General features: G+C 44.8%; 2 long non-coding RNA genes and 1 other non-coding gene across 3 annotated transcripts; 2 read left to right on the top strand and 1 right to left on the bottom strand.

Moving 5' to 3' along the window:
* Positions 1-6,950: 6,950 nt before the first annotated feature.
* Positions 6,951-13,351, bottom strand: LOC148666287 (uncharacterized). The gene is made up of 3 exons (XR_015936624.1): positions 13,217-13,351; positions 11,782-11,860; positions 6,951-7,118 (listed from the first exon to the last, which is right to left on the bottom strand). It is a non-coding gene; the product is annotated as an uncharacterized LOC148666287 (long non-coding RNA).
* Positions 13,352-19,621: 6,270 nt separating this feature from the next.
* On the top strand, positions 19,622-22,594 carry LOC148666286 (uncharacterized). The gene is made up of 4 exons (XR_015936630.1): positions 19,622-19,706; positions 20,234-20,292; positions 20,400-20,514; positions 21,075-22,594. It is a non-coding gene; the product is annotated as an uncharacterized LOC148666286 (long non-coding RNA).
* A 1,736-nt stretch (positions 22,595-24,330) lies between these two features.
* On the top strand, positions 24,331-24,402 carry trnaa-ugc (transfer RNA alanine (anticodon UGC)). The gene has a single exon. It is a non-coding gene; the product is annotated as a tRNA-Ala (tRNA).
* The last annotated feature ends 984 nt before the right edge of the window (positions 24,403-25,386 follow it).

Raw genomic sequence — 25,386 nt, 5'->3', positions numbered from 1 at the left:
TCCATCTTCCTGTGAACTAGAAACTGGGGACACACAGGAGGTGGAACACAGAAAATCTAATATCATTTCAGACTGTATGAGATAGTAGATAATCTACTAGCACAGTGACTATAAGAAGGAAGAGATTCTGGAGAGTTTAGCAGCACAGTGACTGTGTCACGTAACACCAGGCTAGGGGAGGTAGGACCCTGTGCGTGGCAATTCAGGTATCTGTGGTTCAGTGCCAAAATGAGGGACGAAGACATGGTCTTGGACAAAAGCTAGGAGGTCAAAAAGCCAGGAAGGTTCCGAGATCAGTAGGTACAAAAAGGGAGGCGGAGTCGTAGTCGAGGACAAGTGAAGAGTTGAATTGCCGGGAGAGTAGAAATCATAAGACTAGGACTGGGAACGTACAAGTACGGAGCTCTACAAGTACGGAGCTCTTGTACTAAATATATTATTTTGTAGAATAGGTTTGTTGACTGGGTTTTGGAAAGAAAGAAGGGTCTTTATAGGAGATGTTTAGGGTTTGAGGTGACTTTTACCATTTGTAATTCTTTTTAAAAAGAGGGCAAGATGTAAGCTGAAGCCGGAGTGAGAACTGTGATTCTCACTGAAGAGAGTAACAGATGCCAAAGAAGTCAACCTGAGACAATCTCTCCAGGAACGTTTTTACAGAAGGACCTGAGTGTTTCGGTAGTGAAAGTGAATTGTTTAATTCTGCCCACATTTATTTTAACTTTTGTCTGTCTGCTCAGCCTGCTTTACTCAGAGCTCTTGGCTCCAGTATCCTTCTACCAGGTCAGTGCAACAGGTATCAAAATATATGTATTTAGTTAAACTAATAAAAAAAGATCAAATAGACCAAATGGCTCCTACCTGAGCAAAGCAGGGACACTTCTTGTCCATCACTACAGTTGACTCTCTGTGGAGAACTGCAGTTCACCAGATGAGTCTCATCCCCAGAGCACTGAATACCTGTCAGATACACAGGGCTGTCACTGTCCCATACAGAGAGGTTTTATAGACTTGTACTATAGAGCACTGAATACCTGTCAGACACACAGTACTGTCACTGTCCCATACAGAGAGGAGTTATAGACTTGTCCTACAGAGCACTGAATACCTGTCAGACACACAGTACTGTCAGTGTCCCATACAGAGAGGAGTTATAGACTTGTACTACAGAGCACTGAATACCTGTCAGACACACAGCACTGTCACTGTCCCATACAGAGAGGAGTTATAGGCTTGTACTACAGAGCACTGAATAGTTGTCAGACACACAACACTGTCACTGTCCCATACAGAGAGGAGTTATAGACTTGTACTACAGAGCACTGAATACCTGTCAGACACACAGCACTATCGCCTGTACCATATACAGAGGGGAAATACATATACAATACTACTCTCTGTAGCCCCAGGAGTGCTGGAGGAGTCTCCCCCAGGTGCTGTTGTAGTGAACCTCCACCCGGCCATCACAGTGACTCTCTCCTCCTGACAGCCGGACTCCACCGTCTAGAGCTGACAGGGAGGAATCTAAAAAAATGATAATCAAGATTATTTTCAGTCATACATCAGTAAAACAAAACAAACTCACAGAGGGGTTATCCGGAATATTATTTTGTAAAATTATCTTGATACAACACAGCTTATTATGTCTGAACATAGTGTTTTAAAAATAGTCATAATATTTTTTTTAAATATTCTTGCTTAAGACGTTTGCTACGGTGTGAAATTCTAATATGACACTTACTCTCTCTTCTAATACTATACTCTCTTCTAATACTGTAATTATTACATATATGAATATATAAATATTCACTGGCTGATGACAACTGTGCACATCTTTTCTTTTTGCCCTCCTTCACCTCAACTGCCTTCTTGCAGAAGCTCTTTAGATCATTCCTAATGAGTGAGGATGGTTATGACAGCACTGGGCAGGTGAGCTCAGCTCACTGGGACACTAAAAGGAGCACAACCTGTAGTGTGGACATCTTTGGCAGAGAGGTTGTGAATGAGGAATGTGAATGTGAACTGGCTTGTTTGTTCAGTTACACAGGGTGGGTGCAGCTGGAATTAGCAGCTGAGTAGTGTCCTATAGAACAGCATGAATGTGGGTAATGGAAGCTAAATAGAAAGCAGATGTGGATAGATAAAGTGGATGGATCTTGGGAACACAGTTGTGCTGGAGCTCTGTGGAGATGAGAGAGGATTATGGGAACAGAAGGCGGAGAGAGAGGTGATCATGGTTGTACTGTGGACTGTGGGAAAGACAGCTGGGTGAGAGGTGACAACAGATGTGCTGGAGCTCTTTGGAGGTTAGGCCAGTTTGAAAAGTGAGAAATATTTAGTGATTCTGGTAAGAAGATTGCTTTTACTGGGATTTTGAACAGTTGGTCTGATATGCCTGACTTGGAGACCAAGACCATGTAAATGGATTTGGTTGCTTCATGAGCAAGTGGCAGAAATTTGGATTAGACATCCTACTGATCTGTTTTTTAAAGCTTTCTTAATTCTGAAAATGTGAATATGCATTGATTCTTACTAGAACAAATGACTCCAGCATCCTGCCCATGAGAGCAAGCAGCTCTGCCCCATGAAGAGACAGCGCACCAGGTGAGATGAGTCTCATTGCCCCAGCACTCAAACACATGAACCCTTCTTGATCCACTGCCTTGTCCAAACCAGGCCTGTCCTGGAACTGCTACAGCTTCCCCACAGCCAAGCTGCTGGCAGAGAACAGTGGCATCTCTCAGGTCCCAGTACTGGTCACACACTGTCCTGTCTTCACCGCGGTACTGCAGCTCCACCCGGCCAGAACAGGAGTCAGGGCCGCCCATCAGCCTGTAGTCACTGTATTCTGCAGAGAGGACAAGTCAGGATCCGTAAGCATTAACATCACTAGACTTTATACAAAGGACAGGAGAGTCAGGAACTATACAGTATGAAATGTTATTAAGGTTGATTTTACAGAAGGTAGATTGTACAACAAACGTCTCATACATACGCATAATTATTGAATATTTAACTTCAAAACACAAGACCAATTATCTATCGCACTGTGAGAAATAAAAATGAATCATGAAAAGTGGAAATCACATGACCACAAGACCACTGCTTGCTGCAGCTCACTGACTGATCCAAAGAAATTAGTTTTTTGGTTCAATATGCAGTGCTCTGAAATGCAAAATACAAGCATATTAAACTTAGGCAAATATTTTTTTGATGAAACACTTTCTAAAAAGCAAGGACAAAAAAAATCAGGACTTTACACCATTTTTTCTTTAGATATTTAATTAAACTAGATGATGACACAGTAGAAACACAATGCTCTCAAAGATCAGTGGGAAAGCTATGAGGAAGAAAAGTAATTATCCCACACTGCTCAGAATGTGATATTGAAGAGTTTATACAGCTGGGAATCAGTACAGACAGCAGTGCTCTCACCTGTACAGACCAGGCCGATGTCACTGCTGTGAGTGCAGCTCTGGTTCTCCCTGGTTGAGGTGGGACAGTCTTGGATTCTGGTCTCATTTCCCCGACACTGGATCTCCTCTGTCCTGATCAGCCCCTGTCCCTCTCCGAAATGAGCCCCTCTCAGCAAGTCTGCTGTGAATCCGCAGTCTAGTTTACGACAGACGACCTCCGCATCCTTCATGTCAAAGTCAACCTCACAGATTGTACTCCAGGATGTCCCTCGCAGAACCTCAACTCTGCCAGAGCAGAGACTCCTGCCTCCTATTAACTGCACCCCTGTGTAGTGGTTTTGATGGGTTTACTGAGACAATTATTAATTGTAGCAGTAATCACGAGGTTGTTCGTCGGGGCTTTTAGAAAATCAATCGTCAGAACAACTAACAACGCACACACACGGGTTCAATACACGGGATACATTTATTAATATAACTGTGAAACAAACATATACTAGTCTGCCTGGATACGAGCGGCAGACCTTACGGTGAGGGTTATCAACATACAAGGTATATAATCTCGAAGAGATGCAAACACAAAGAGATACACAACAGAGAATATATGTCAATATATATCGTTCGGTTACCAAATCGCTAATCAGTGTTATTACCCACTGTTACTCCAAACTCGGAAGTAAATACATTACTCATGAATTAAATTGATAACAACTTGTGTTGAGGTACAATTGAATTCTCGAGACGCAATGTAGAACATGGGGTTTACTTATCCACTGTGTTGGGATTTGGAATTCCCGGCACGAACACCAAACCAGCTGACAGGCTCTGTTGCAGCCTCTGTTGCAGCGGTTGTCCAATGGGCGTTGTGACGGCGTCCTCTGGCTACCGGCCAACCAGTCGAGGTGCAGCTCGGAGTAGGACGGGCGGAGGAATCTGACTGCGGCGCGCAGGGCAGTCGTTGCTCCGAGGGGATCTACCAGCAGTCCGGCTGGCTAGTAGAAAGTCTCTATGCACAGAGTGTGACCGCGAGTCCTCACAAGTCACTCTTTTGCCTGGGAAGAAACTGGTTCGTTCCCGGTCCAGCGCTGCTTCTGAATAAGCTATTCAGGTTGTCGACGAGGGTCCAACTGTAGGCTGCCGTTGATCAAGCGGAGCATTCACGTTGGTAGAATTCTGAGTACGTACGGGATCCTCGGCCTCGCGCTTAGAACAAAGTTCAAGTCCTTTTGCAGACAACAGCAGTTGTCACGTGATTGTCTCTGAGGATGCGCGAAAATGGCCAAGGAGAGCCCAGAACTGAGCTTGCGCTCCCTTTTTGATCAAGACCCAGATGTGTGCTGATTGGTTGAGAGTTTGGCGGGCATTGGAGACCCACGTGGTATTACCACGACCTGCCAGTCCCTGATTGGTTGGTCAAGGTGAGATATAAGTCACTTACTCTTGACACTTAGGAATGCAGTCCAGATGTCCATTCGGCACTCCCTAGACTGATAGGCGCCAATGCATGACCATTGATCATGATAGCCAGGCTTAGCTAAGTGCATCCCCCTTTGGGAGCTGGTTTCTTATCACAAGAAAACATCTTAAATCAGCTTGCATGAATTCTTTCTCTGTGGCTGCACCACAGAGATGGAGGGTGAGATGGGGCCTCTTTTAGGAGCATACCAACGCTTAATTCTGTCTTATTAACAAGCATTGCCGCTACATATCCCCCCTTTTTGAAGGTCACGAGGTCCTGAGGCGTTGTTGCCTTCAAAACAAAAACAGAGTTAAGTGATGTCTGTTGTACCCCGGTGGATTCTACCACCCAATATTCACATTACCTCTCGAGAATTTGTACAGGAAATAGTGTTGGAAAGAACATTGCGTATACCTGCTCTCAGTTATAAGGTACATAGAAATGAGGCATCGGGCGTCATCATTAGCCCTAGACCTTAAACTTCCGGCAGTTCACTATCAGTATCGGATAGCTCTGCAGCAGGCAGACGCTTAGGCGTGGTTACCTGATTTCGGTGATAAACCATTGCTCCCTTTGTCTCATTCAAACTACCCCGCAAGGCTTTGATACAAGAGAACAGCATCCAACACATTACCCCAGCCATGATCCAGCTACCCAGCAGCAGTGTCAAGATGACCACGTTTACTGTCCGTAGCGCCCCAGAGGATCCACACCGACTGTGCTTGGGACCTACCAGTGTAGTTTTTAAGTTTGTGTCGTTGAGAACAAATTCGACTACCTGTACACCCTCAAGACTTACTGTCTCTTGGATTCTCTCATCCAAGTCAACGCTGTGTCCTCTGAAAGCGTCCACAGTCTCGAGTTCCGTTTCATACAGTTCTGACTCCAGGTGATACAGTGCTAAATCGTTGAGATGCACTATAGCTCCTTCAGGAACTTGTAGAAAAACTGTTTGGTTGGGTAGCTGCACTTCGGTAGCTGTATCATGTCTGTCATAGGTTATTGTAACCATTAATTGTGGTGTGCTGACCAGCCATTTCTTTCCCACCTGCTCAACCTGGGGTTCGTTAACCTCACGTTTGCTCGTCACTGTGGCTTTACACTTTTCAGTGGCAGCCCCCTTTCTGATACCACACAACCTCTGAGTTGTGTCCCTAAGGAATGGCTTACTTGGGCATACCCAGTGGATATCCTTGGTTGATATACACAGTTCCAGGTTTGGAACAAGGTACAAATTCGGATCATCCTCCTGGTAAGCTACGAGCGGTGGGGTGGTCAACTTCACATGCATGTCCCCCTTCCAGAAGCCAACGTTCAATATAGACTTGAGTCTATAGATATCCTTGCTACTCACGATGGGAAGGTTCAACAGGAAACCTATTTCCTTGGCTTCGGGGTTGACATGTATGGGAATGGCACTGCCTAGACTGTATGCAAGATGTACTTGCAATGGCTGCACCATCTCGGAAGTGTTTGTCTTCAGTACTTCTTCTACTAAGGACAGTGGAACCAAGTAGGTTGGAATCTGTCCCATGGCTAGGCTAGTTACTGTGGCACTAAGCTCCCTAAGCAGATCCTGCATCAGCATTCTGACCTGTTGCACATAAGCATAGTCCCACTGTAACACGTCGACAATCCTGCCCACGGTGTGGAGGGTGTTATTTAACAGTGCTGCATGAAGGTTTACTGCTAAAATTGTGCCCTGTAAGGTTTTCCCTAGGCTTTCCAGCCGCTGCTGCTGTTGATACAGCTTGTCATAAATTTCTGGCATTTCCTTACGTAACCCAGACACCTGCCTTCTCAGGGTGGTCAGGGTGACAGTGTTAGCAGCAAACAGACCCGCTGAAAATAGCAAACCCACGGCGGAGGCCGCAGCAATCAGACCCCCCAAGAACCTTTTGGGGCGGCTGAGGCCTGTCATCTCCTCCTGGGTGACTGTTGCCTTCCTCAGCTGGCGGAGCATGTGTATAGTGTCTAGCTGGGCATGCCATACAGTATCCCCAGCCCACTGCCTACCATGATAGGACACCCTACTGTTCATGCTGATGTGCTTCCGAAACACATCATGTGGGTCCAGCCATACATACACTCGCTGAGTATATGTTCTGCAATTTGTTAACAACAATCCGGGAGCGTCCTGCAGGACTATGCCGGTAGGAGGACCGGGTTCCACAACTTCAAGGGGCTGTGTCGAGGCGATCCACAGTACTGTCAGGACCAGCCGTGGCAGTTTTAGGATTCCCATTCTGGAACACAGATGAGGCACATGGTACAGTTCCACTATATTTTTGAATATATTTTCCTAGCAGGACCTACACTACAGTACCTAACTACCTGCAACTACAAAGGGGCACCCCCCTCTTTGATCGGGTTTAGACTTTTAACCCTATTCTGTGTCCTCCGGCGCCATTTGAGATGGGCGATACAACCGGAGGTGGTTGCGATGCACCCACTTGTAAACCAGAGATTGCCTTCCCTTTTCAATCCGAATTCGATAAGCTACCGATGATACCTTATCGACAATCTCGTGGGGTCCTGTCCAACTGGGTAAGAACTTCCGGGCCACCCCTGTGGGTTTGGCAAACTGGAAGTACAGGACCCTGTCTCCTACTTGGAGTTCCTGGTTAACTGCCTTTCGGTCATAGTATGCTTTCCTACCCTCTGCACTCCTTCCCAGATTGTTCTGGGCAAAAGCAAAGGTTGCCTGCAGATGTGCTCGCAGGTCTGAAACATACTGATGGGCCGTAGCAGCCCCCGTCGTGCTCAGGTCCTCCACCCCATAGAGACAGTGTAGGGGAAGAGTCATCTTCCGACCTGTCATCATCTCAAAAGGTGGGACCCCCGTAGAGCAGTGGGGCGTGGCTCGGATGGCCATCAGAACCAGGGGCAGCTTAATGTCCCAGTCCCTACTGTTGGTGGAGACAAACTTTTTGAGCATACTAACCACCGTTCGGTTTGCCCTTTCTGCCTGGCCCGAGGATTGAGGGTGGTAGGAGATATGCAACTGGGCCTTGACCCCAAGCATATTCCACAGGGTTGCCATTACTGTAGCTGTGAAATGGGTTCCCCGATCCGAGTCCACGGTCAGGGGGAGTCCCCATCGACTGAACACATGGTTCACCAACAGCACTGCAGTTGTCTCTGCCGTGTCGTTGGGTGCTGGGAGGCACTCAATCCATTTTGTGAATGCACACGTAACAGTGAGGAAATATTTGTTCCCTCTGGATGACCTCACCAGCGGCCCCACCCAATCCATTTGTAGATTGGACCAGGGGAATGTCATGCCCTTTTTCTGGAGTGGTGCACGGTGCAAGGGCCGTGATGGTTGGAACTGGCTACACGTCAGACACCCCTTTACATACGCGGCGATGTCTTGGCCCATGTGAGGCCAGAATGCCACCTGCTGGATAGTGTCGTACGTGGCCTTGATTCCCCGGTGACCCCCACAGGGTTCGTCATGAGCGTGTTGGATCATGACCCCCCGATGACAGCGGGGAACTACCCACTTTGGGACACCTTGTGCAACTGGTACACAAACCAACAACCCCTTTATAATTTTTAGGTTGTCTTTCACCTCTGCCAGCTCCTTCAGCTCCGGAGACTGGCTCAGCACCTGCTCTGAAAGAGGTTGACGCACTGGGTCAGCGATATGCTGATACATTTGCCCAATTGCTGGGTCCTGTTTCTGCATTTCCGCAAGATCAGTGTTAAAACCCTGTGACCCCAGCACTACAGATTGAGGGTCAGCTCCGACATCCTGTCTAGCCCTGCTTCGGGTGACCGCCTTGACCTCAGCCACGGTTTCTGGGGGTAGCCATTCCTGCTGGAACTGCCAGGGATCACCCTCTAAGGCGCCAGATTTGGCCAGCCGGTCGGCCTCATCATTCCCGTCTTTGTCGGGTCCCTTCACCTGGGAGTGTCCCTTCACCTTCCTCCAGTAAACCATCATTCCAGCCTCGGTCGTGAGCTTGTCACTGGCCAGGAACAACTCTTTGTTCTTTACTTCCTTGCCCCGGGCATTTTTCATGCCGTTACCCTTCCAATACGGAAGATGGGACACGAAGCTATGTCGGGCGTAGTTCGAGTCACTACAGATGACAAATTGTTTAAGGCCATTTGTCAGGGCCTGCTGGAGGGTGATCAGCACCCCAGCTACTTCCGCATACTGACTAGTCTTTGGTCCTAGCTTATAGCGGGTCGGCCCACAGGGAGTATTGTCTTGCCAGACTACACCTACCCCTGCTAGCACCTGCTGTTCGTGGCGAAAAGAGCAACCGTCAACATAGGCCATGGGTAAGCCCTGGCCCACGTTCTCATCGTAGTACCGATGATTGTTCGGTAGCTCAGCAGCGGGAATCATTTCTGGAGCTTCCATGTCAGTGTCACAGCCGTGACACACTTGGCCCAAAGCCAGGCCCTGTCCCAGGTACATTTTCTTGCTCTGTGCATAACGTACCTCTATCTCATAGCCTTGTAGGGCCATCATCCATGCCACAATCCTGCTATTTGACACCCTGCCTGCTTTCAGTCTCTGGCTATGCAGGAATGTCACAGGTTGGTGGCAGGTTTCGATGATGATCTTTTGTCCCCCTACATAACTACGGAAGTGTTCTACCGACCAGACCGTAGACAACAGGGCCTTCTCGCAGTCCAAGAACTTTTGCTCCACTGGGGTCAGGGCTCGACTGGCATACGCCACCACCCTTCGCTCTTGGTCATATTCCTGACTCAGAGCAGCCCCAAGGCAGTGCTCTGAGAACCCTGCTTCAAGGTAGAAGACCTTATTTTTGTCAGGGTAGGCCAAGCACGGCGCACTACCGAGTTTGCGCTTCAGCTCCATCACAGCCTGTTCTGGGGAAGGTCCCCACTCAAAGGGCACGTCTTTCTGCAACAGCTTGTGGAGGGGCCTTGCTATTTCAGCGTAATCCTCAATGAACTGCCGGGAATAATTACATACTCCCAGAAAGCTGCGCAGTTCAGACAGGTTAGTGGGCGACTTCATATTCTGGATAGCTTGGACTCTGCTGGACTGTGGCTGTATGCCTTGGGCTCCAACCAACAGTCCCACGTACTCCACTTGGGTCCTACACCACTGTCCCTTAGCCAGGGACAGTTTGGCCCCTGCACGGGAGAGCTGGGTCAACACATGCCTGATCTCGGCCATGTGTTCTTCCCAGGTCTGACTCCGCATCAGAATATCGTCCACATAGACCAGGTTGCCCCTGGCGGCTGCATCACTCATGGCTTTGTGCAGAAATATGTTGAACTCCGCTGGGGAGTTGGAATACCCAAAGGGGCATCGATTCCAGGTGAACTGCCTGTTTCCGAAGGAAAAGGCCAGTTTGTACTGGTCTGTCGGTTCTACCTTAAGGGTCCAGAACCCATTGGCCACATCCACTGTGGTGAAATATTTCGCTGTTGTCACCTTGGCTAACTCCTGATCTAGGTAGATCATTGGCCATCGTGACAAAGGAACCTGTTTATTCAGCTGCCGGTAGTCAATGGTCAGACGCCACTTACCATTGGGTTTCAGCACCGGCCACAGTGGGGAGTTATAAGTGGAGTTGCACTCCCTTATGATCTGACGCTCTAGTAGAGCATCCAACGTCTGCTTTATGGACTCGTATGCCGTGAGGGGAATGCGATACTGCCTGACATAGGTTGGGCGGGCGCCAGGGGCTGTGGGAATGCGCACTGTATGCAAATCCGTCACCCCGCAGTCATAGGCATCCCGTGCAAACACTTCCTGGAAATCCTGGAAGATCTGACGCAGCTGCTGACGCTGGCTTTCCGTTTCCAGGGCATCTGCCTTACCAACCTGTTCCTGTACCTGCTCTAGGAACCCCGCTTTTGACGGCATGGCGGTATCCCGGGTCGCACTCTTGGCTGAGTGGTCCGTCTGAACACCTGCGTGTACTGTGTACACAACCATCTCATCCTTATCGCTAAGGTCCACTCTGCACACCTCCTGGTTGCAGAATCCCTCTATTGGCATAATTGCGATCATCCGCCGGGGGTAGGTGTAGTACACCTGCTCGTTTCCCCCCTCCCTGGCCAAGGGACCAGGGAGCTGCCCCAGTACTGGGATGGCCAGTTCGAAATCATAGAAACCATTGTCAATTACCAGTCCCATGTCAGTGCGAGCAGGGATTTTGACATCTTGTTTTGCTATGTTCTGCACCAACAGGCAGGTGGCTCGGCCATTCCGTTCCAGTCTGGGGGTACCACAGACTGCTAGGTTCAGTCTGATAAACTGAGCTGATGGTTGGAAGAAAACCATCTCAGCATCCATTCTCTGTCCCTTCTTCAGGACAAGGCGTACCGGAAACCCTGCGGTTGATGCAGGAATGATCAGGTCCGATTCATTTACAACCTGGCAGGCCTGAGGAATCGTCTGACCTGACCGAATGTTCTCGGGGTCGCCGCTTAGAGAGTGGGCATCTGGGTTCACCCGTGTCCACAGCACACTGTTTACTGTGTCCAGCTGGGCGCCCAGTCGAACCAAGAGGTCTGCACCAATACAGACCGAATTGGTCAGCTGAGGTGCTACCTGGAAGTAGTGAGCAAACTTCCTTTTTCCGATGGAGATGGAAGCTACACAACTTCCTTTGCTCCAAATGGACCTATGAGGTGGGGGTGCCCACCACAGAACCTGTGACTGCGTCACCAGGGTCACCTGACGGCTTCGCGACAGGTCCTTGAACAGACCTTCACTGATTATGGACTTCTCAGAGCTGAGGCTGAGAATTACATCATCAACCTGCACTTCTGCAACCTGGACCCCTTCCACCACGATGGGGTGGTAGTCCTGGTCCCCCTGAGGTACCAGGGCGCACAGAAAGGACTCCCATTCATTACCGGACAGGGAGATCCACTCTTCTTCAGGGATGAAAAAGGGGTGTGCTTTACCTGGCGGGTCAAGCAGCTGCTCGGAGCACTGCTCCTGTAGTTGGGAGACCGTGGGAGTGCTGGCCTGGGCAGGACTTCCCTGTAGTTTTGGAAAGCAAGAAGAGACATTTATTTCTCGTCCAGAGGAACCAGGTGGAACCTCCAACTCAGCTATAGTGTTCAGTGGGCACTGTGTGGTCACAGCATAACCACTGAACCCCCCTTTTTGCTGTACGACAGGCTTAGGGTTTTTGACCTGAGCCCACAATTTTCCACGCTGGCAGTCCACCAGAGGCTCCAGCCTGTCAAGCAGGTCTTGGCCAATGAGTAGTGGCTCTGTTTTAAACCTAGAGATGTAAACAGGATGCACCACATTCATTGGCCCGAACCTAAGTGCCACCCACACTCGGTGTGTGATCCTGGCATGATCCTGGGTATAGCTGGAAATCTCTATCTTACACGGTTCTACCTTAAGTCTGATGCCTTTTCCTTTCGCTACTCGTTTGAGCTCGCTGAGTAGATCGGCTGACATCAAACTAATTTCAGCCCCAGTGTCAATCAGTGCTTCTCTATCTAAGACGCTTTCAATAGAAACCTTGATATAAATACGCCTTGCTTTGCCTTTCTGGCTGAGATTCCCTAAGAATTGTTGGAAGTCTGCCTTTCCTTTGACTTCAGGGGCGGGGTCAGCGCCCAACTCAGAGTCACAGCCTTCTTTCAGGCAGGAACCCTCCCACCCAATCAGATAGACTGAGGGAGGGGTTTGGGGTGGATCCCCGCCTCCTCCAGTGAGAAGGGGCGTGGTCCTCCTAAGCTCATTCACGCTTCCGGCATTCGGTGCGGAAGGTTTACCCTGTCCTGGTCTCTCAAGCAGGGCTTGTTCAAGCCGGGCCAGGCGGGCTGCAGTCGACTCCCCTCGTCCAGTCTTATGATAGGCTCTGCCTGAGCCCTTGCCTTCCCCGTAGCGCTCACGGCGGCTCTGACGCTTAGTGCGGTCTTGCCTGCCTATTTTGCGCCGGGGCTTATAGGGCTCAGGAACCTCAGCTCCCTCGAGCTGAGGCGAGTCGTCAACCCTGCTGGCTTTAGTGGCGAACACGGCCGTTTTAGCAGGTTTTCGCTCTGAGGAAGCAGAGACTTCAGCTCCCCAGGCTTTTTGAGCCAACCTTCTAATGTCAGCCATTTTCATCGCTTTTGCATCTGTGTGCATCACAATCATTTTCCTGACTGAGGGATGCAGATTAGCAATGAATAAACCTTTGAAATTCACGTTTTCTTCGCAACCCTCTTCATTCCGCCCTGCAAAATAAGTGCGCCTAAGCCTCTCATAATAGTCGCGAGGGGCTTCAGCTTTTTCGTGCTTAATATGGTGCGCAGCGGCCACAGCGGCTATGGGATCGATAAAAGCCGAAAATTCTCCGATCATTGCCTGACACAGCTCCTCAAAGCTATTACAGACCTCCGGTCCTTGTCTGGACATCCACTCGTGTACCGCTCGGCTAGTAGTTTTCCTTACTAACAAAGCCTTTTCCTGTTCGGACGCTCCGGGCATAAACTGCAAAGTATGTCTCAGCTCATCGATGTAGGTTTCCACATTGTTCCCTGACACTGACGGGTCAAACCTTTCTACATCTTTGGCCAACTGCCTCAGGGAGTGGAGGTTAATTTTTACGGTTTCTCCGCGAGCAGGGGGACGGCCGTGATCAGGAGCAGGGGGTCTCTGCCTGAATTGCATCGCCCTTGCGTCTCGCGCAGGACTCGGCGATCTCCCCCATGCCGATCCGACCACAGACCCTGGCCGGGAGAAACCTCCTCCCGGCGCGCACCGGGGTAAAGTTAGCTCGAAGTTCGAAAATGATTTTGGCACGCCTGTAGCGCTTTCACGAAACCTCTTATAGTTGCGAGAATGCTTGTTTTGTGTATAAAATACATTGTGGATGCTTTCTCAGCCTTTACTTTGTCGTTTTTATGACATTTTTTTGACCAAGCACGAATATTCTTTTGTCCATATCTTCGCAATGGAAGCACAGAACGCCGTCAAACCAAATGCATTTTAAAGACCACGACTTGTGGATATTTCCACACCCTTTACATCAAACTATCAGTGAGCTAATTATCTTTTTTAAAACCTCCGGTTTTTCATCGATGCGTAATTACGCACGAACTGGAACCCGGGGGAACGCTGTGTGCACACGTTCACAAAGCGAGAAATACTGTTCAATACGGCTTCATGCGAAAAACCCGTATATGACCATAGGAAGCAGAACAGCGCAGTCTCCCATTACCCAGACTGTAAGCACGGGAATAAAGCTTTGTTTGATTTCTGAAACCCTTCCTTTACGCCCTGTTTTCATTCAGGTAAGGGTCAACTATATTGAAAATACTACTGACAGCAGGAAGATTAAAATATTCTTTACTCAGCAGCTTATTAAAAACAGCTCCCATGATGTTCAAACCGATTTTTTACACAGAACACTGACACAGCTTTGTGTTCTGAATCTCTTTTTCTCTTGCTTTTATTTAATGTGGCACAATGCACTGGGATAGGGGTATTCTGTTCACAAACCAATAGCATTTGAACCACAGCACCCACAATGCTGCAGGTAAGTGTTTTGCACACTAAGCAGGTCATCTGACTATTCCCAGCTTTGTTTTGGGTTATGGAACCTTTAGTTTTTTATGATTTTCTGAAGATAACACTACAGGTAATACACTGGGATAGGTGGGTCTTTTTCATGGCTCAATAGCAATTCAAATACAACAGCCACACTGCTGAAACCAAGTGTTTTACACACCAGACAGGCCCCCGAACCTCATACAACCTTGCTGTGGCTGTGGCCCCTTTCTTTATTTTTTATGATTTTCTGAAGATAACACTACAGGTAATACACTGGGACAGGTGGGTCTTCTTCATGGCTTCATGATTTTTTTACTGTAATTAAGTGTTGTGCACACAAGGCAGGCCTTCTGACCTTTCACAGTCATGCTTTGTTGTGTGAAACTTTAATTCTCTTTTTAGGATTTTTTGAACATGGCAACTTCCACCGAGATGAATGAGGTGCTCTTCAAAAGCTTTTTCATCTATACACACAAGCGTATATAACCAAGACGCTCAGAACCAACAGAATCAACCTGAAGTCATAGAAAATCAAGAATGCCCCCGAGACACCTGCACCCCCCTCCTGGACCACTCTGGTATCAACACCCCCAAACCCATCCATACCAGCTAACAAGACTCAGAATCAGTGCAACCCTCCAACCTGGACCAAGAGCAGGATGGGACAAGTACCTGCACCACACTACGCCTCAGACCTGTGGTCAAGGGCTGGTGGAGTAGGGAATATGATGAACGAATTTCTGAGGTTTTCTAAACTCTAAAAAAAAATGAGTTGGAATGACAATATGTGGTCAACACTGTCAAACAGAGTCCTTTGAGAGGATTGCCCCAGCAACAAGAAATGGTTATCAGTGATTTGGCATGAAGATAGAAAAAAAGTAAGAACCCAAGTGCTTAGGGTGCAGAAAGAAGAGAGTATTGGTAGGGATTCCAAACCAGATGACAGTACACAATCTATAGTCAGTATTTCAAGTCAAAGTGAGGGACATAGTTTGGAAGGCAACACAGAGCTCAGAAGTTCATCAGAAGATACAAAAGATGCATGGGCAGGACACGGCAGCACAGACAGTGGTGACATGTTAGAGGGAGAAAAAAAATCTGTGTAGAATCAGAAAAAAAGCCTGAAGAGCACAGTGAATATTCCCAGGGGGCAAGCTCGTCTGGGACGTCACCTCAGGATAAAAGGGGATTAAGAAAGATTATGTCTGTGCCTAAAACTTTCAAAGTATGTCTAAAGGCTGAACAATGGAGAAAAATAGCACCTCTAAAAGGTACATCTAAACGAAGACGACCATGGACCCAGATGTTATATAGCGAGTTCAGGAAGATAAATCGTTGCTGCCCAATAGCCTTCAAATACCAATACATCAGGAAAGAGAACAGCAGAAAAAAAACATTTCTGATGATTAAAGCAGTCTGTAATTTCAGTTCCTACCTTCAGTACCTTCAGTTCCTATAATGTAAATAATGATAACAAGACATAAACCAATGGGCAATGATGACATCACAATTGATGTTGTACAAGTAGGGCAAATACAGCACAGTAAAAGGGAAACAATTTCAACAAGCACGTCAGCCTTATCGTCGCAAGATTGCCAGTGCCCTCACAAAAAGAATCAGCAATGTATACTACAGGAACCTGAGCAGAACTCCGCTTGCTGAAATTGCAGCAGGCAATTTATCTAAACCACTAACACAGAATGTCCTGAAAGTCATTTCATCAGAGTTCAGGAACAGTAAACACATTCCCTATGATCCAGTGTTTGAATTACATATGGCACAAAAATATATGAAAGCATGCGACTTCGACACTGTCCATTTTTCAGGATATATACAGATTTTGCAGTTAGACACATTTGCTGTCTATCTTTACACAGAACAGAGTATGTGAATTCTTATTGCCCATCTAAAGATGAAGGAGAAAGTCAGCCTTTACCTGGATGCGACAGGAGGGGTAGTCAGAAAAATTCCATCGGAGAACAAAATAATTTTGTAATACAGTCTTACGTTACCTGGAGGTGGAAAAGAAAGCCTCCATTACCAGTGTCTGAAATGTTGACAACTGACCACACCATTGTCAGTATAGAACGTTGGCTACGTAAATTCATGTTTGACATCTCAACATGTACTACCAAGAGAGTGCAGCATGTAGAAACTGACTACAGCTGGGCCCTGATTCATAGTGGTTTTTTTGCCTTCAATGGGGACACCAGTATACCATGCATACTTAAATCGTGCAATGAAAGTCTGCCAAGGCAAACTTAAGTACACAGAACTTCAGATGTTCACTGTTCTGCACCCTTGCTCTGCCCAGGTCATAAAGGCTGTCTCTCAAGCAATTAGTAAAAAAACAACAGACAAAGCACTGCGAGACTTTGCAACATTTTCCTTTGCCATCCTGCAAAACAGCACATTTCTGGAGAACTTTGAGTGTCTACAGAAATGTTTTCAAACACATGTGTATTGTACTCTCAAGCAGGAGGTTCACAACTGAAGTCTAATCTACTGTCTGCCTCCTTAACGCTTACATTTCTCAAACAACCACACCAGACCAGATGGAAAAGGAAGCAGAAGTCAAAGACACAGATGAGGTACTATACCCAAAAATGAGAGGCAGCCTGGGCCGCTCTCCTTTCGCTGTGGAGTTCAAAGGTATTTATGAAGACAGCATATCAGTTCAAGGACATGATGACTATGGGACACAACACAATGTGAACCCCTATTTCTGTGAAGACATAATTAGATTTCTGTTGCAAAGATACATGGCATTATTTCCACTGTGGAGTGGAATTTTGTTGGGTGACCTGGCAAGATATGCTTCAGACAGCAAAAAAGACATATCGATGTCAGAGGTAGCACAAACAAGCGCCACTAACTGTCATGTTGAGACCTGGTTTGGCATTGTCAAGCAATCAATACTTCAGCACAGGAGGAAACTGAGGCCAGCAGAGTTTATTACGATAATGAGAAAATCCCTCTAGGGTGGTACAGAGAACATATAATCCAAAATGATCTCCCCATAAAGGTTTTGATGGCACCATTGATCACCACTAAGACACGTCATGAACATGCACAGGAACAATGGGCAAAGAGAGCACCAGGTGTAGGCAAAGAAACAAAAAATAAATTCTACAGCGCACCACAGAAAATTCCAATCCCCAAAAAAATGAGAAAACAGGAAAAAAAAAGTTAGCAATAGAAATATCGAAACAAGTGAAAATCGCCAGATGACAGCAACAGCCTGCAAGTACAGCAGGGGAAAGCAGGAACCACAGAATGTAAAGAATGGCAGCACAAAGCAGAAGGGAAAGTGTCACCCAAGCAAGCTGCCGCGGGCATGACTGAAGTGATCACACCACACTGTGATGCACGCCCCATCTCAAAACTTATAAAAGAGAAAACAGATTTCAGAAAGAAGGTAGGGTTTGTATTTCAAATATTTTTCTATGTGGACATTCACTTCTTTTTCAGAGCTTATGAATGTCATCTTCTACTACTGTAGGTGTTCTTTGTCGTTTCTCTCTAACTTGTTATACTTGTTGACAGTGGTGTATAATCTCAATTTTCGTTATGTTAGCTCCAGTGATCTCTTGTGTATGCTTTTGGCTTGGTAAATCTTTTTAAGGTTCACGCCCTTTGGAACATCAATCCGAGTGAATTAGTGGTTGCAGTTTTGCCATCCATGCACAGTGCAGACACATATTCTTAGACACTCGGAGTTTGTGTCTCTGAAACCAGATGAGTGGCTCATAGGCGAGGTAAGATGAAAGTGTTTGATTGCATGCACTTGTTAAGGTTTCTGAGCTTTGTCCAATCAAATGTGTGTGGGTGCGTGAAATCACATCTTCAATTGTGTTTGCTTTTTCCATAAGACCATTGAGTGTAACTTTCAAGTAGTGAAAGAAACCATGGACTTGGGGAAGAAGGCTTTACTAATGAACCACTACACAACTGGGATAATCATGAGTGGGAATAGAGAGCTCATGGCTAGACAACGTTTGTTCAAGGTAAAGACATCAAACACAAATTTTGATGGATTACATTGGTGAGGGGCAAACATGGTTTTTCTACTAACTAATAATTGTTTTATCAATAGAGAAACAAGGAGAGCTACAAGCAATCAGAACAGGACACAACTGTGCCCATGGTGATGCCTAAAAAAACTACCTTTATAGTCAGAAATCAAAATTCAAAGGTAGCACATCATCCATGTGAGGCAACCTGTTGTGCTAATCTTGTCATTCTTTTCATTACGGGTCAACTCTGAACACTACAAAGCCATTATTAGCTTTTTTAACACTGGTGTCCATTGGAAATTGTTGGTAAGTGTGGTGCAGGTAATCCAAAACAGCATAGGTTTATAATTACAATTGGAACCATTACACAGTTCAAGTGATTATCCCTGTTGCATCTAAAACAATTACAGTCACAATGTATGTGTTCCTCTCCTGTTAAAAAAGGTGGACATGGATAGTGAGTGTAAGGCAATGGTGACAGTGCACTTTTCCTAAATTATTATTGTGAATACTGCTGTGCAATGAACAGACAACCAAGCAGGTCAAAGTGTCATGTAGGAAAAAAAGTACTGTTAGGTCATTTTCTGACTGTCTTTGCCGAGGTTTGCAAAATATTAAATGTAAAATAATATATAAATATTATATATATATAAAAAACTTTTGTTTTCACAACATGAAATTCCTGAAACTGCCTGTGTGTCTTGCCCCACATTAAATGCAACTTCATGTCTGATGACGGGCCATTTGTTTCTTGCAGTATCTGTATGCTCCATCCCAGAAAGTCTTTGTGGTCAACCCTATGGGGAGTGACAAGATGGCAGACTCCACTGCAGCGGCAAAAAGGTTCAGGTAAGAAATCAAGCATTGGTTTCGTGGTGAAACTCTGCATGGGCACACACACATTTCAGGTTCAAATTCAGCATGACAAATATTTCCTCATTTATCAATAACCTATTGTTTGGATTCACAGGGACTTTTTCAAGCTGAGAAGGAACGTCTTGGAAAAAGAAGACTGGTTGAATATCAACTTGCACCCAAGCGTGATTGGTCACACCAGGCAAGCAGATGCCTCAAGCTGTGGGGTCTTTGTGCTGCAGGTCAGCATAACCTTTCCACGCTGAAATTTTGGACTGTCTCAAAACTATTGTATGAGAGATTTTTAGGGAAATAATTGTGACAAACTTTTGTCTGTTAGATGGGCACAGACATCATGAACAATTTCCCAGATATTCCAACATACATCGAAATAAACAGCAGCGCCAAAGAAATAAGAAAGTTGCGGAAAGACCTGTCAATCAGAATTCTTGAAGCTTCAGGTATTTTATTATTTGATCCTCATTGCCTACGTTTATTGGAGTATGTTGTTTTCCTGAAGCATGTTCTGTCTCTGTAACAAGTCTGAATGAAAAAGATTCTCAATTTATTTATATGAAGAACTCATTTGGGTGTTCTTTTTGTACTATATAACACAGTGATGAAAAGTTAATTAAATCACATTTCACACAGTTAAAATTCAATGACACTTTGGCCTTCGTCGTGGTTGACACAACCATTGTCTGGGAAAAGTGTGGGTCTAAATTGCCCATAAGGCAGCAAGCTGGTTGAACATAGCTGTGTTATCATGTGCCCCCTTAAAATCATAGCAACACACGCTGACACAAAAAAGGGTAACAGGTGTTGACAGGAGTATTCTGAGACATGACAATGTGCGGTTTAAGAAGCAGTAGAACACCTAATCAGGAAAGTGCATACGAAAAGGTCTCTATCAAACTGTCTTCAATTATGCAACAATGATCTGTAGATAACATTGGAAAAATCAGTCTATTTGGCATGTTTATTATAGCTCCTCTCCAGGACATGTGCCTGATGTATGGAGAAACACCGGTGCGGCAGACAAACTGGGTAAGTGAACATCATCTCTATCTGTATGTGTAATGTACACACATACTAACAAAACATACCATTGAAATGTGATAGCTGAACTGATATAAGGTTTACTGTCCGTGTAGATTCAGTGTGACAGTTGTGAAAACTGGTTCCATGAATTGTGCATCTCAAAAGAAGAGTATGAAAGCGCAAAGAATGAAGTATCATGGATATGTACATTTTGCCAACCCCAGTTTGGTGAGTATGCTCTGCATGCAAACTATCACTATGAAAGGGTTTTTTAAGCAGGACATGTAGTTTTAGATTCAGCAGAAACATAGGATGACATATTTCAGTGGACGTTATAATTGTTTGTTATTGTTAAGAAGTTTGGATTGCAGGCTTGTCTTCTGGCATTAATGGTTCTATAAATTAGAGATAACTTTTAAAAAAACACACCAAAGAAGGCACACATAAAAGATTACTGATAATCTGTGCAATTTATTACATGACACAGGCATCTCAAAGATAGAATTACTGTGTCAGATTAATGATTAGACATGGATGCATCAAATCACTTACTAGGTTTCTTTCCAATAGTATAGAAACAAAGACACAACCATGAACACCTAAAAGAGCTTGCCATTTAGCACAGAAACAATATAACGTCTTGCTGTAAAAACACAAAGTAAGAAAAAAGGAGTTTGATTAGGAGAGATCTGGCAAATTGTGCAAATACCTAGATCTTGATCTGTGACCCATTTATACTCCTTGGATCCTTTGCAGTTCATAACCCTTCTTACGGTTTTATATTTCAGGCACTGTTGATGAGTGAGCATCCACCCCCTACTCCCAAGAATTACATAATAGACATGTTGGAAACTCAACAAGACTGTCAATGTGTTCTCAGCAGAATTCACCTCCAAAAGACACGTAAGTACAAGTTTCAATATCCCCCCAAAATTTATCTTGGGTAAGAGTAAACTTTCGTACACTTTGCCAAAAAATAATGAAAAACACTAGAACACAAAATCACTAGAAACCATTTGTTATCTATTGCCAGAAACCAAACAAAGTCTGTATGAAAACAGTAAAAAAGTTAATCATGTTAACACACTGTTAACATCACTGTAGTAGTGCAAAGAAATGTAAATCGACAGTATGTCAACATGAAATGATTTCCAGATAAAATTGTATCCATCCTAGAAAGATAGATTAATCAAGAAATTCCACTCCGTTGTGAGAAAGATAAAAGAAAACTGGCTTCTATCAAATAGAAGTGTTTCTAGGGTGATTTCTTATTATTAGGTTTCCAAAACAGTACCCTATCTACCTTCAGACGGGGCACAGTGCTTAAAGGATTCTAACCGGAACAACAAAACACAATCGCATCATCAAAGTCCGAACCCCACCGGCTTTCAATATCATACCATGTACATCTCCAGGAGTGGAGACTCATCAAAAAGAACAGCCTAGAACCAAAGTGATACCACAGTGACTTTTCTTACAGTAACGTTAAGGTAGTTGTAGGATGCTGTCTAGATCGATGAACAGATTACGTTAACAATAGCAAGCAGGTAGCAGAGCTAGCTGTTCTGCTTCCTATGGTCATATTGAGCATTTAGGCACACAGCCCCTAAATTGTGGAAATATATGTCAGACCTTTTTAAGGATGCCCCATACCTACAAGTATATTTATCAATGCTGTAGTCTTCTACATCGTCTCTGTAGTCTTCTTTATCCCGAGTGATCTAATTCTTTAGGAGGTGCAGAAACATAGATATCAAGTGGGTAAGTAGACAACCACGTTGCAATTGTTTTTTCTGTGTCTAACCCATTTATTTTTCTCCACACCATTCCTCCCACTGTTCTCTCTTCGGTGCCTTTGGTTGATATTGAGCTCCGTCCCCCATGACAAGGGATCCTCCTGGATTACTGAAGCAAGGAACCCAGCCTACAAAACTCAAGATCCTGTACTGCTCAACCCAGTGGATGGGACACACTCAACATTAACATCTAGTCTCACATAATATATGAAATAGAATTCACCGTGTCAATCTGCATGGTTGTGCATGTGAACTGTTTCTAGTAACTACTTGTCATATACAGCCAGGACCTGGAGGGGAGGTCAACCATCAGGCCTTGGACCCCCAGAGATTATTTTTCTCCTTTGGAGTTTTTTGTTTTTCTCTCCTTCGTGCCTGATGGCTACACAGTCACATCATCAAGACTGCATACCACACCTTCATTGTGATTACAGATATAGCTTATTTAAAATGTGAAATTAGGAAAAAACTAAAACAAAACAAGGGAAATAAAAAGAATGTAAAATCTAAAATTTTCAGATGTTGTGATGAAGCTTTTGACTCATGAATAGCACCCCCTATCCCAGTGTATTACCTGTAGTGTAATCTTCAGAAAATCATAAAAAAATAAAGAAAGGGGCCACAGCCACAGCAAGGTTGTATGAGGTTCGGGGGGCTGTCTGGTGTGTAAAACACTTGGTTGTAGCATTGTGAATGTTGTGCTTCAAATGCTATTGAGTCATGAAGAGGACCTCCCTATCCCAGTGTATTGCATGTCTAATAGGTGCCGTATTGAAAAAATCATAACAAAAACTGAAAGAGGTTTCACAACCCAAAGCAAGGCTGGGAAAGGTCAGAGGACCTGCTTAGTGTGTAAAACACTTACTTGCAGCATTGTGGGTGCTGTGGTTTAAATGCTATTGGCTTGTGAACAGCATCCCCCTATCCTAGTGCACAGTGCCACATTCAATAAAACCATGAGAAAAAGAGATTCACAACCCAAAGCTCTCCCAGTCTTCTGTGTAAACAATCATGGACATCATGATTTGAACATCATGGGTGCTGTTTTTAAAAAGCTGTTGAGTAAAGAACAGGAATTTTCTTGCAGAATGAAAACAGGAAATAAAGAAAGGGTTTCAGAAATAAAACAAAGCTTTATTCCCGTGCTGACAGTCTGGGTAATTGGAAACTGCTGTTCTGCTTCCTATGGTCATATATGGGTTTTTCGCATGAAACTCTATTGAGCAGTATTTCTGCGTAGTGAACGTATGTATGTATACAGCGGTCCCCCAGTGTTCCAGATGGTGCGTAATTGCGCATCAATCAAAACCCCGAGTGTCAGGAAAGAATAATAAGCTCACTGATATGTTTATTTCAAAGTCGTGGTCTTTAAAATGCATTTGGTTTAAAGGCGTTCTGTGTTATATGATATGTGATATGGACACAAGAATATTCGTGCGTGGAATAAAAAGACAAATTGAAGGCTGTGAGAACATTCATAATGTACTTTATACACAGAGCAATTGTATATACAAAGCAATTGTTTCATAAAAACGCTACAGGCGTGCCAAAATCGTTTTCGTACTTCAAGCTAACTTTACCCCGGTGAAAGTTACAGACAGGCTCCACTCTTTTGTTGTGATGTCATTTTAATTAATGTTAGCTGTGATTAGGTGTCATTTTTGTCTCTTTTAACTTAAGAGTTAAAGAGTTTAAGAGTCTGCTCCTTTCTTCCTGGTATAGAAATAACATGTTCCATGTTTACAACCACCACTATAAATTATTTGGTCAGCTCTAACGCCTGTCTGCGTTGACAAGGCATCTCAAAATGACATATTAAATAAGAACACGATCCTTCCGGTTACCATTCCTGTGGTTGGAGCGTTGTTTCGCCCTTTTTCGTTCTTCTACAATATTTACAGACAGGGCTTTATCACTGGAGTTGTACAGAAGAAGTGTGCATCAGTACTGCTGTTGTTCTATGCGTAGTTTAACTGAGATCACTTAAAAGATGCAAAAAGCTTTCAAAGAAAACAGAATTGAAAGACAGTAGAGTAAGGAGGTAAAAAAGCACTCCCCCGTCGAGGAATTAACCACCGTCGCCCATGTGACTGGATATAAAAATAACTGATTCGTTTTTGCCCAGTCTCTGGAAGCTTCAATGCGATTATTTTTCCTTCCTTATTTCTTCATTCCCATGAATTTACTCTGTAGTAGAGGAAACACGAAAGTGGGAAATTGTAGGCATTCTCCATTAGCACACGGCACCGGGGATGTAGCTCAGTGGTAGAGTGCATGCTTTGCATGTATGAGGTCCCGGGTTCAATCCCTGGCATCTCCACGTGCTTTATATTATTGTGCTCACATCGCAGTCTTCTGTTGAGTGAGAACTCTTTGTCGGTGTTCATAGAGAGCCAGGTTTACACAATTAAGTTCAGTCACACACGAAGTGCTACAGTGTTGCTCTGCTGTTTTAGATGTACCTCCAAAGCATTTAGTTCTGTTAACTACAACAAATGATTTGAACTATTTTAACATCATATTCAGGAAATCCAGAGAACGTCTCCACACTTGTCGTGGCTGTTGAAGAAATCACCTGTTAAATCTCACCCGGGATTTCCTGAGAAATCATTCAGCGAGCAATCCTCCCTCTGGACTCCACACTAAACTGAAAGCTGCGCGAATTCCTCACTGCGTGTCTTGTACTGTTACAGGTGCTCTCGTGTAGATGTGGAGCACAGCCATAAGGACACTTTGAACTTTTTCCGTATGTGAAGGAAAAGGCAAAAGAGCATGAATAGTATTAATCGTATAAAATATCCATGGTACAACTCGAGAAAGTACTGAAGGACTAAACAACGACTTTTGATGATTACAAGAGATTCAAGAAACACAACCGTCCACACACGGGCTTGGATCCTGAACGCTTTAATTAAGACAAAGCGAAGGATACGAACTGCAAACTCTCTTCACGTCTTACAGTTTGTGAAATAAAACAATTTCTTACTTTCTTAATAATTTCTTACTGCTGATAGACGATTTATTGCATTTTAACAAAATCACAATTACAAACATTTTGGGTTAAACTGTTATTCACACACTCTAACGAAGATAAACGTTAGTGTCTTCCGGTGTGTGAGCCCATTTCTAATAAGAATAAAAAATAAGTTATATAAATTGAATTGTTCTACTTTTTATACTTACATAGTCTTATTAATATTTCAGTTAAATATTTTCTTCTGTAGTAATACTAGTCTCGATTTACCATTTTTGGACATGGTGCATCTTAAATAACTTTGTTATTAGTTTCGGTTTTGGAAAATCG

This window comes from Lepisosteus platostomus, chromosome 5 (genome assembly GCF_059453375.1).
Source record: "Lepisosteus platostomus isolate fLepPlt1 chromosome 5, fLepPlt1.hap1, whole genome shotgun sequence".
Classification (NCBI taxonomy): Eukaryota; Metazoa; Chordata; class Actinopteri; order Semionotiformes; family Lepisosteidae; genus Lepisosteus; species Lepisosteus platostomus.
This window is presented reverse-complemented; position numbering and strand designations above follow the sequence as displayed.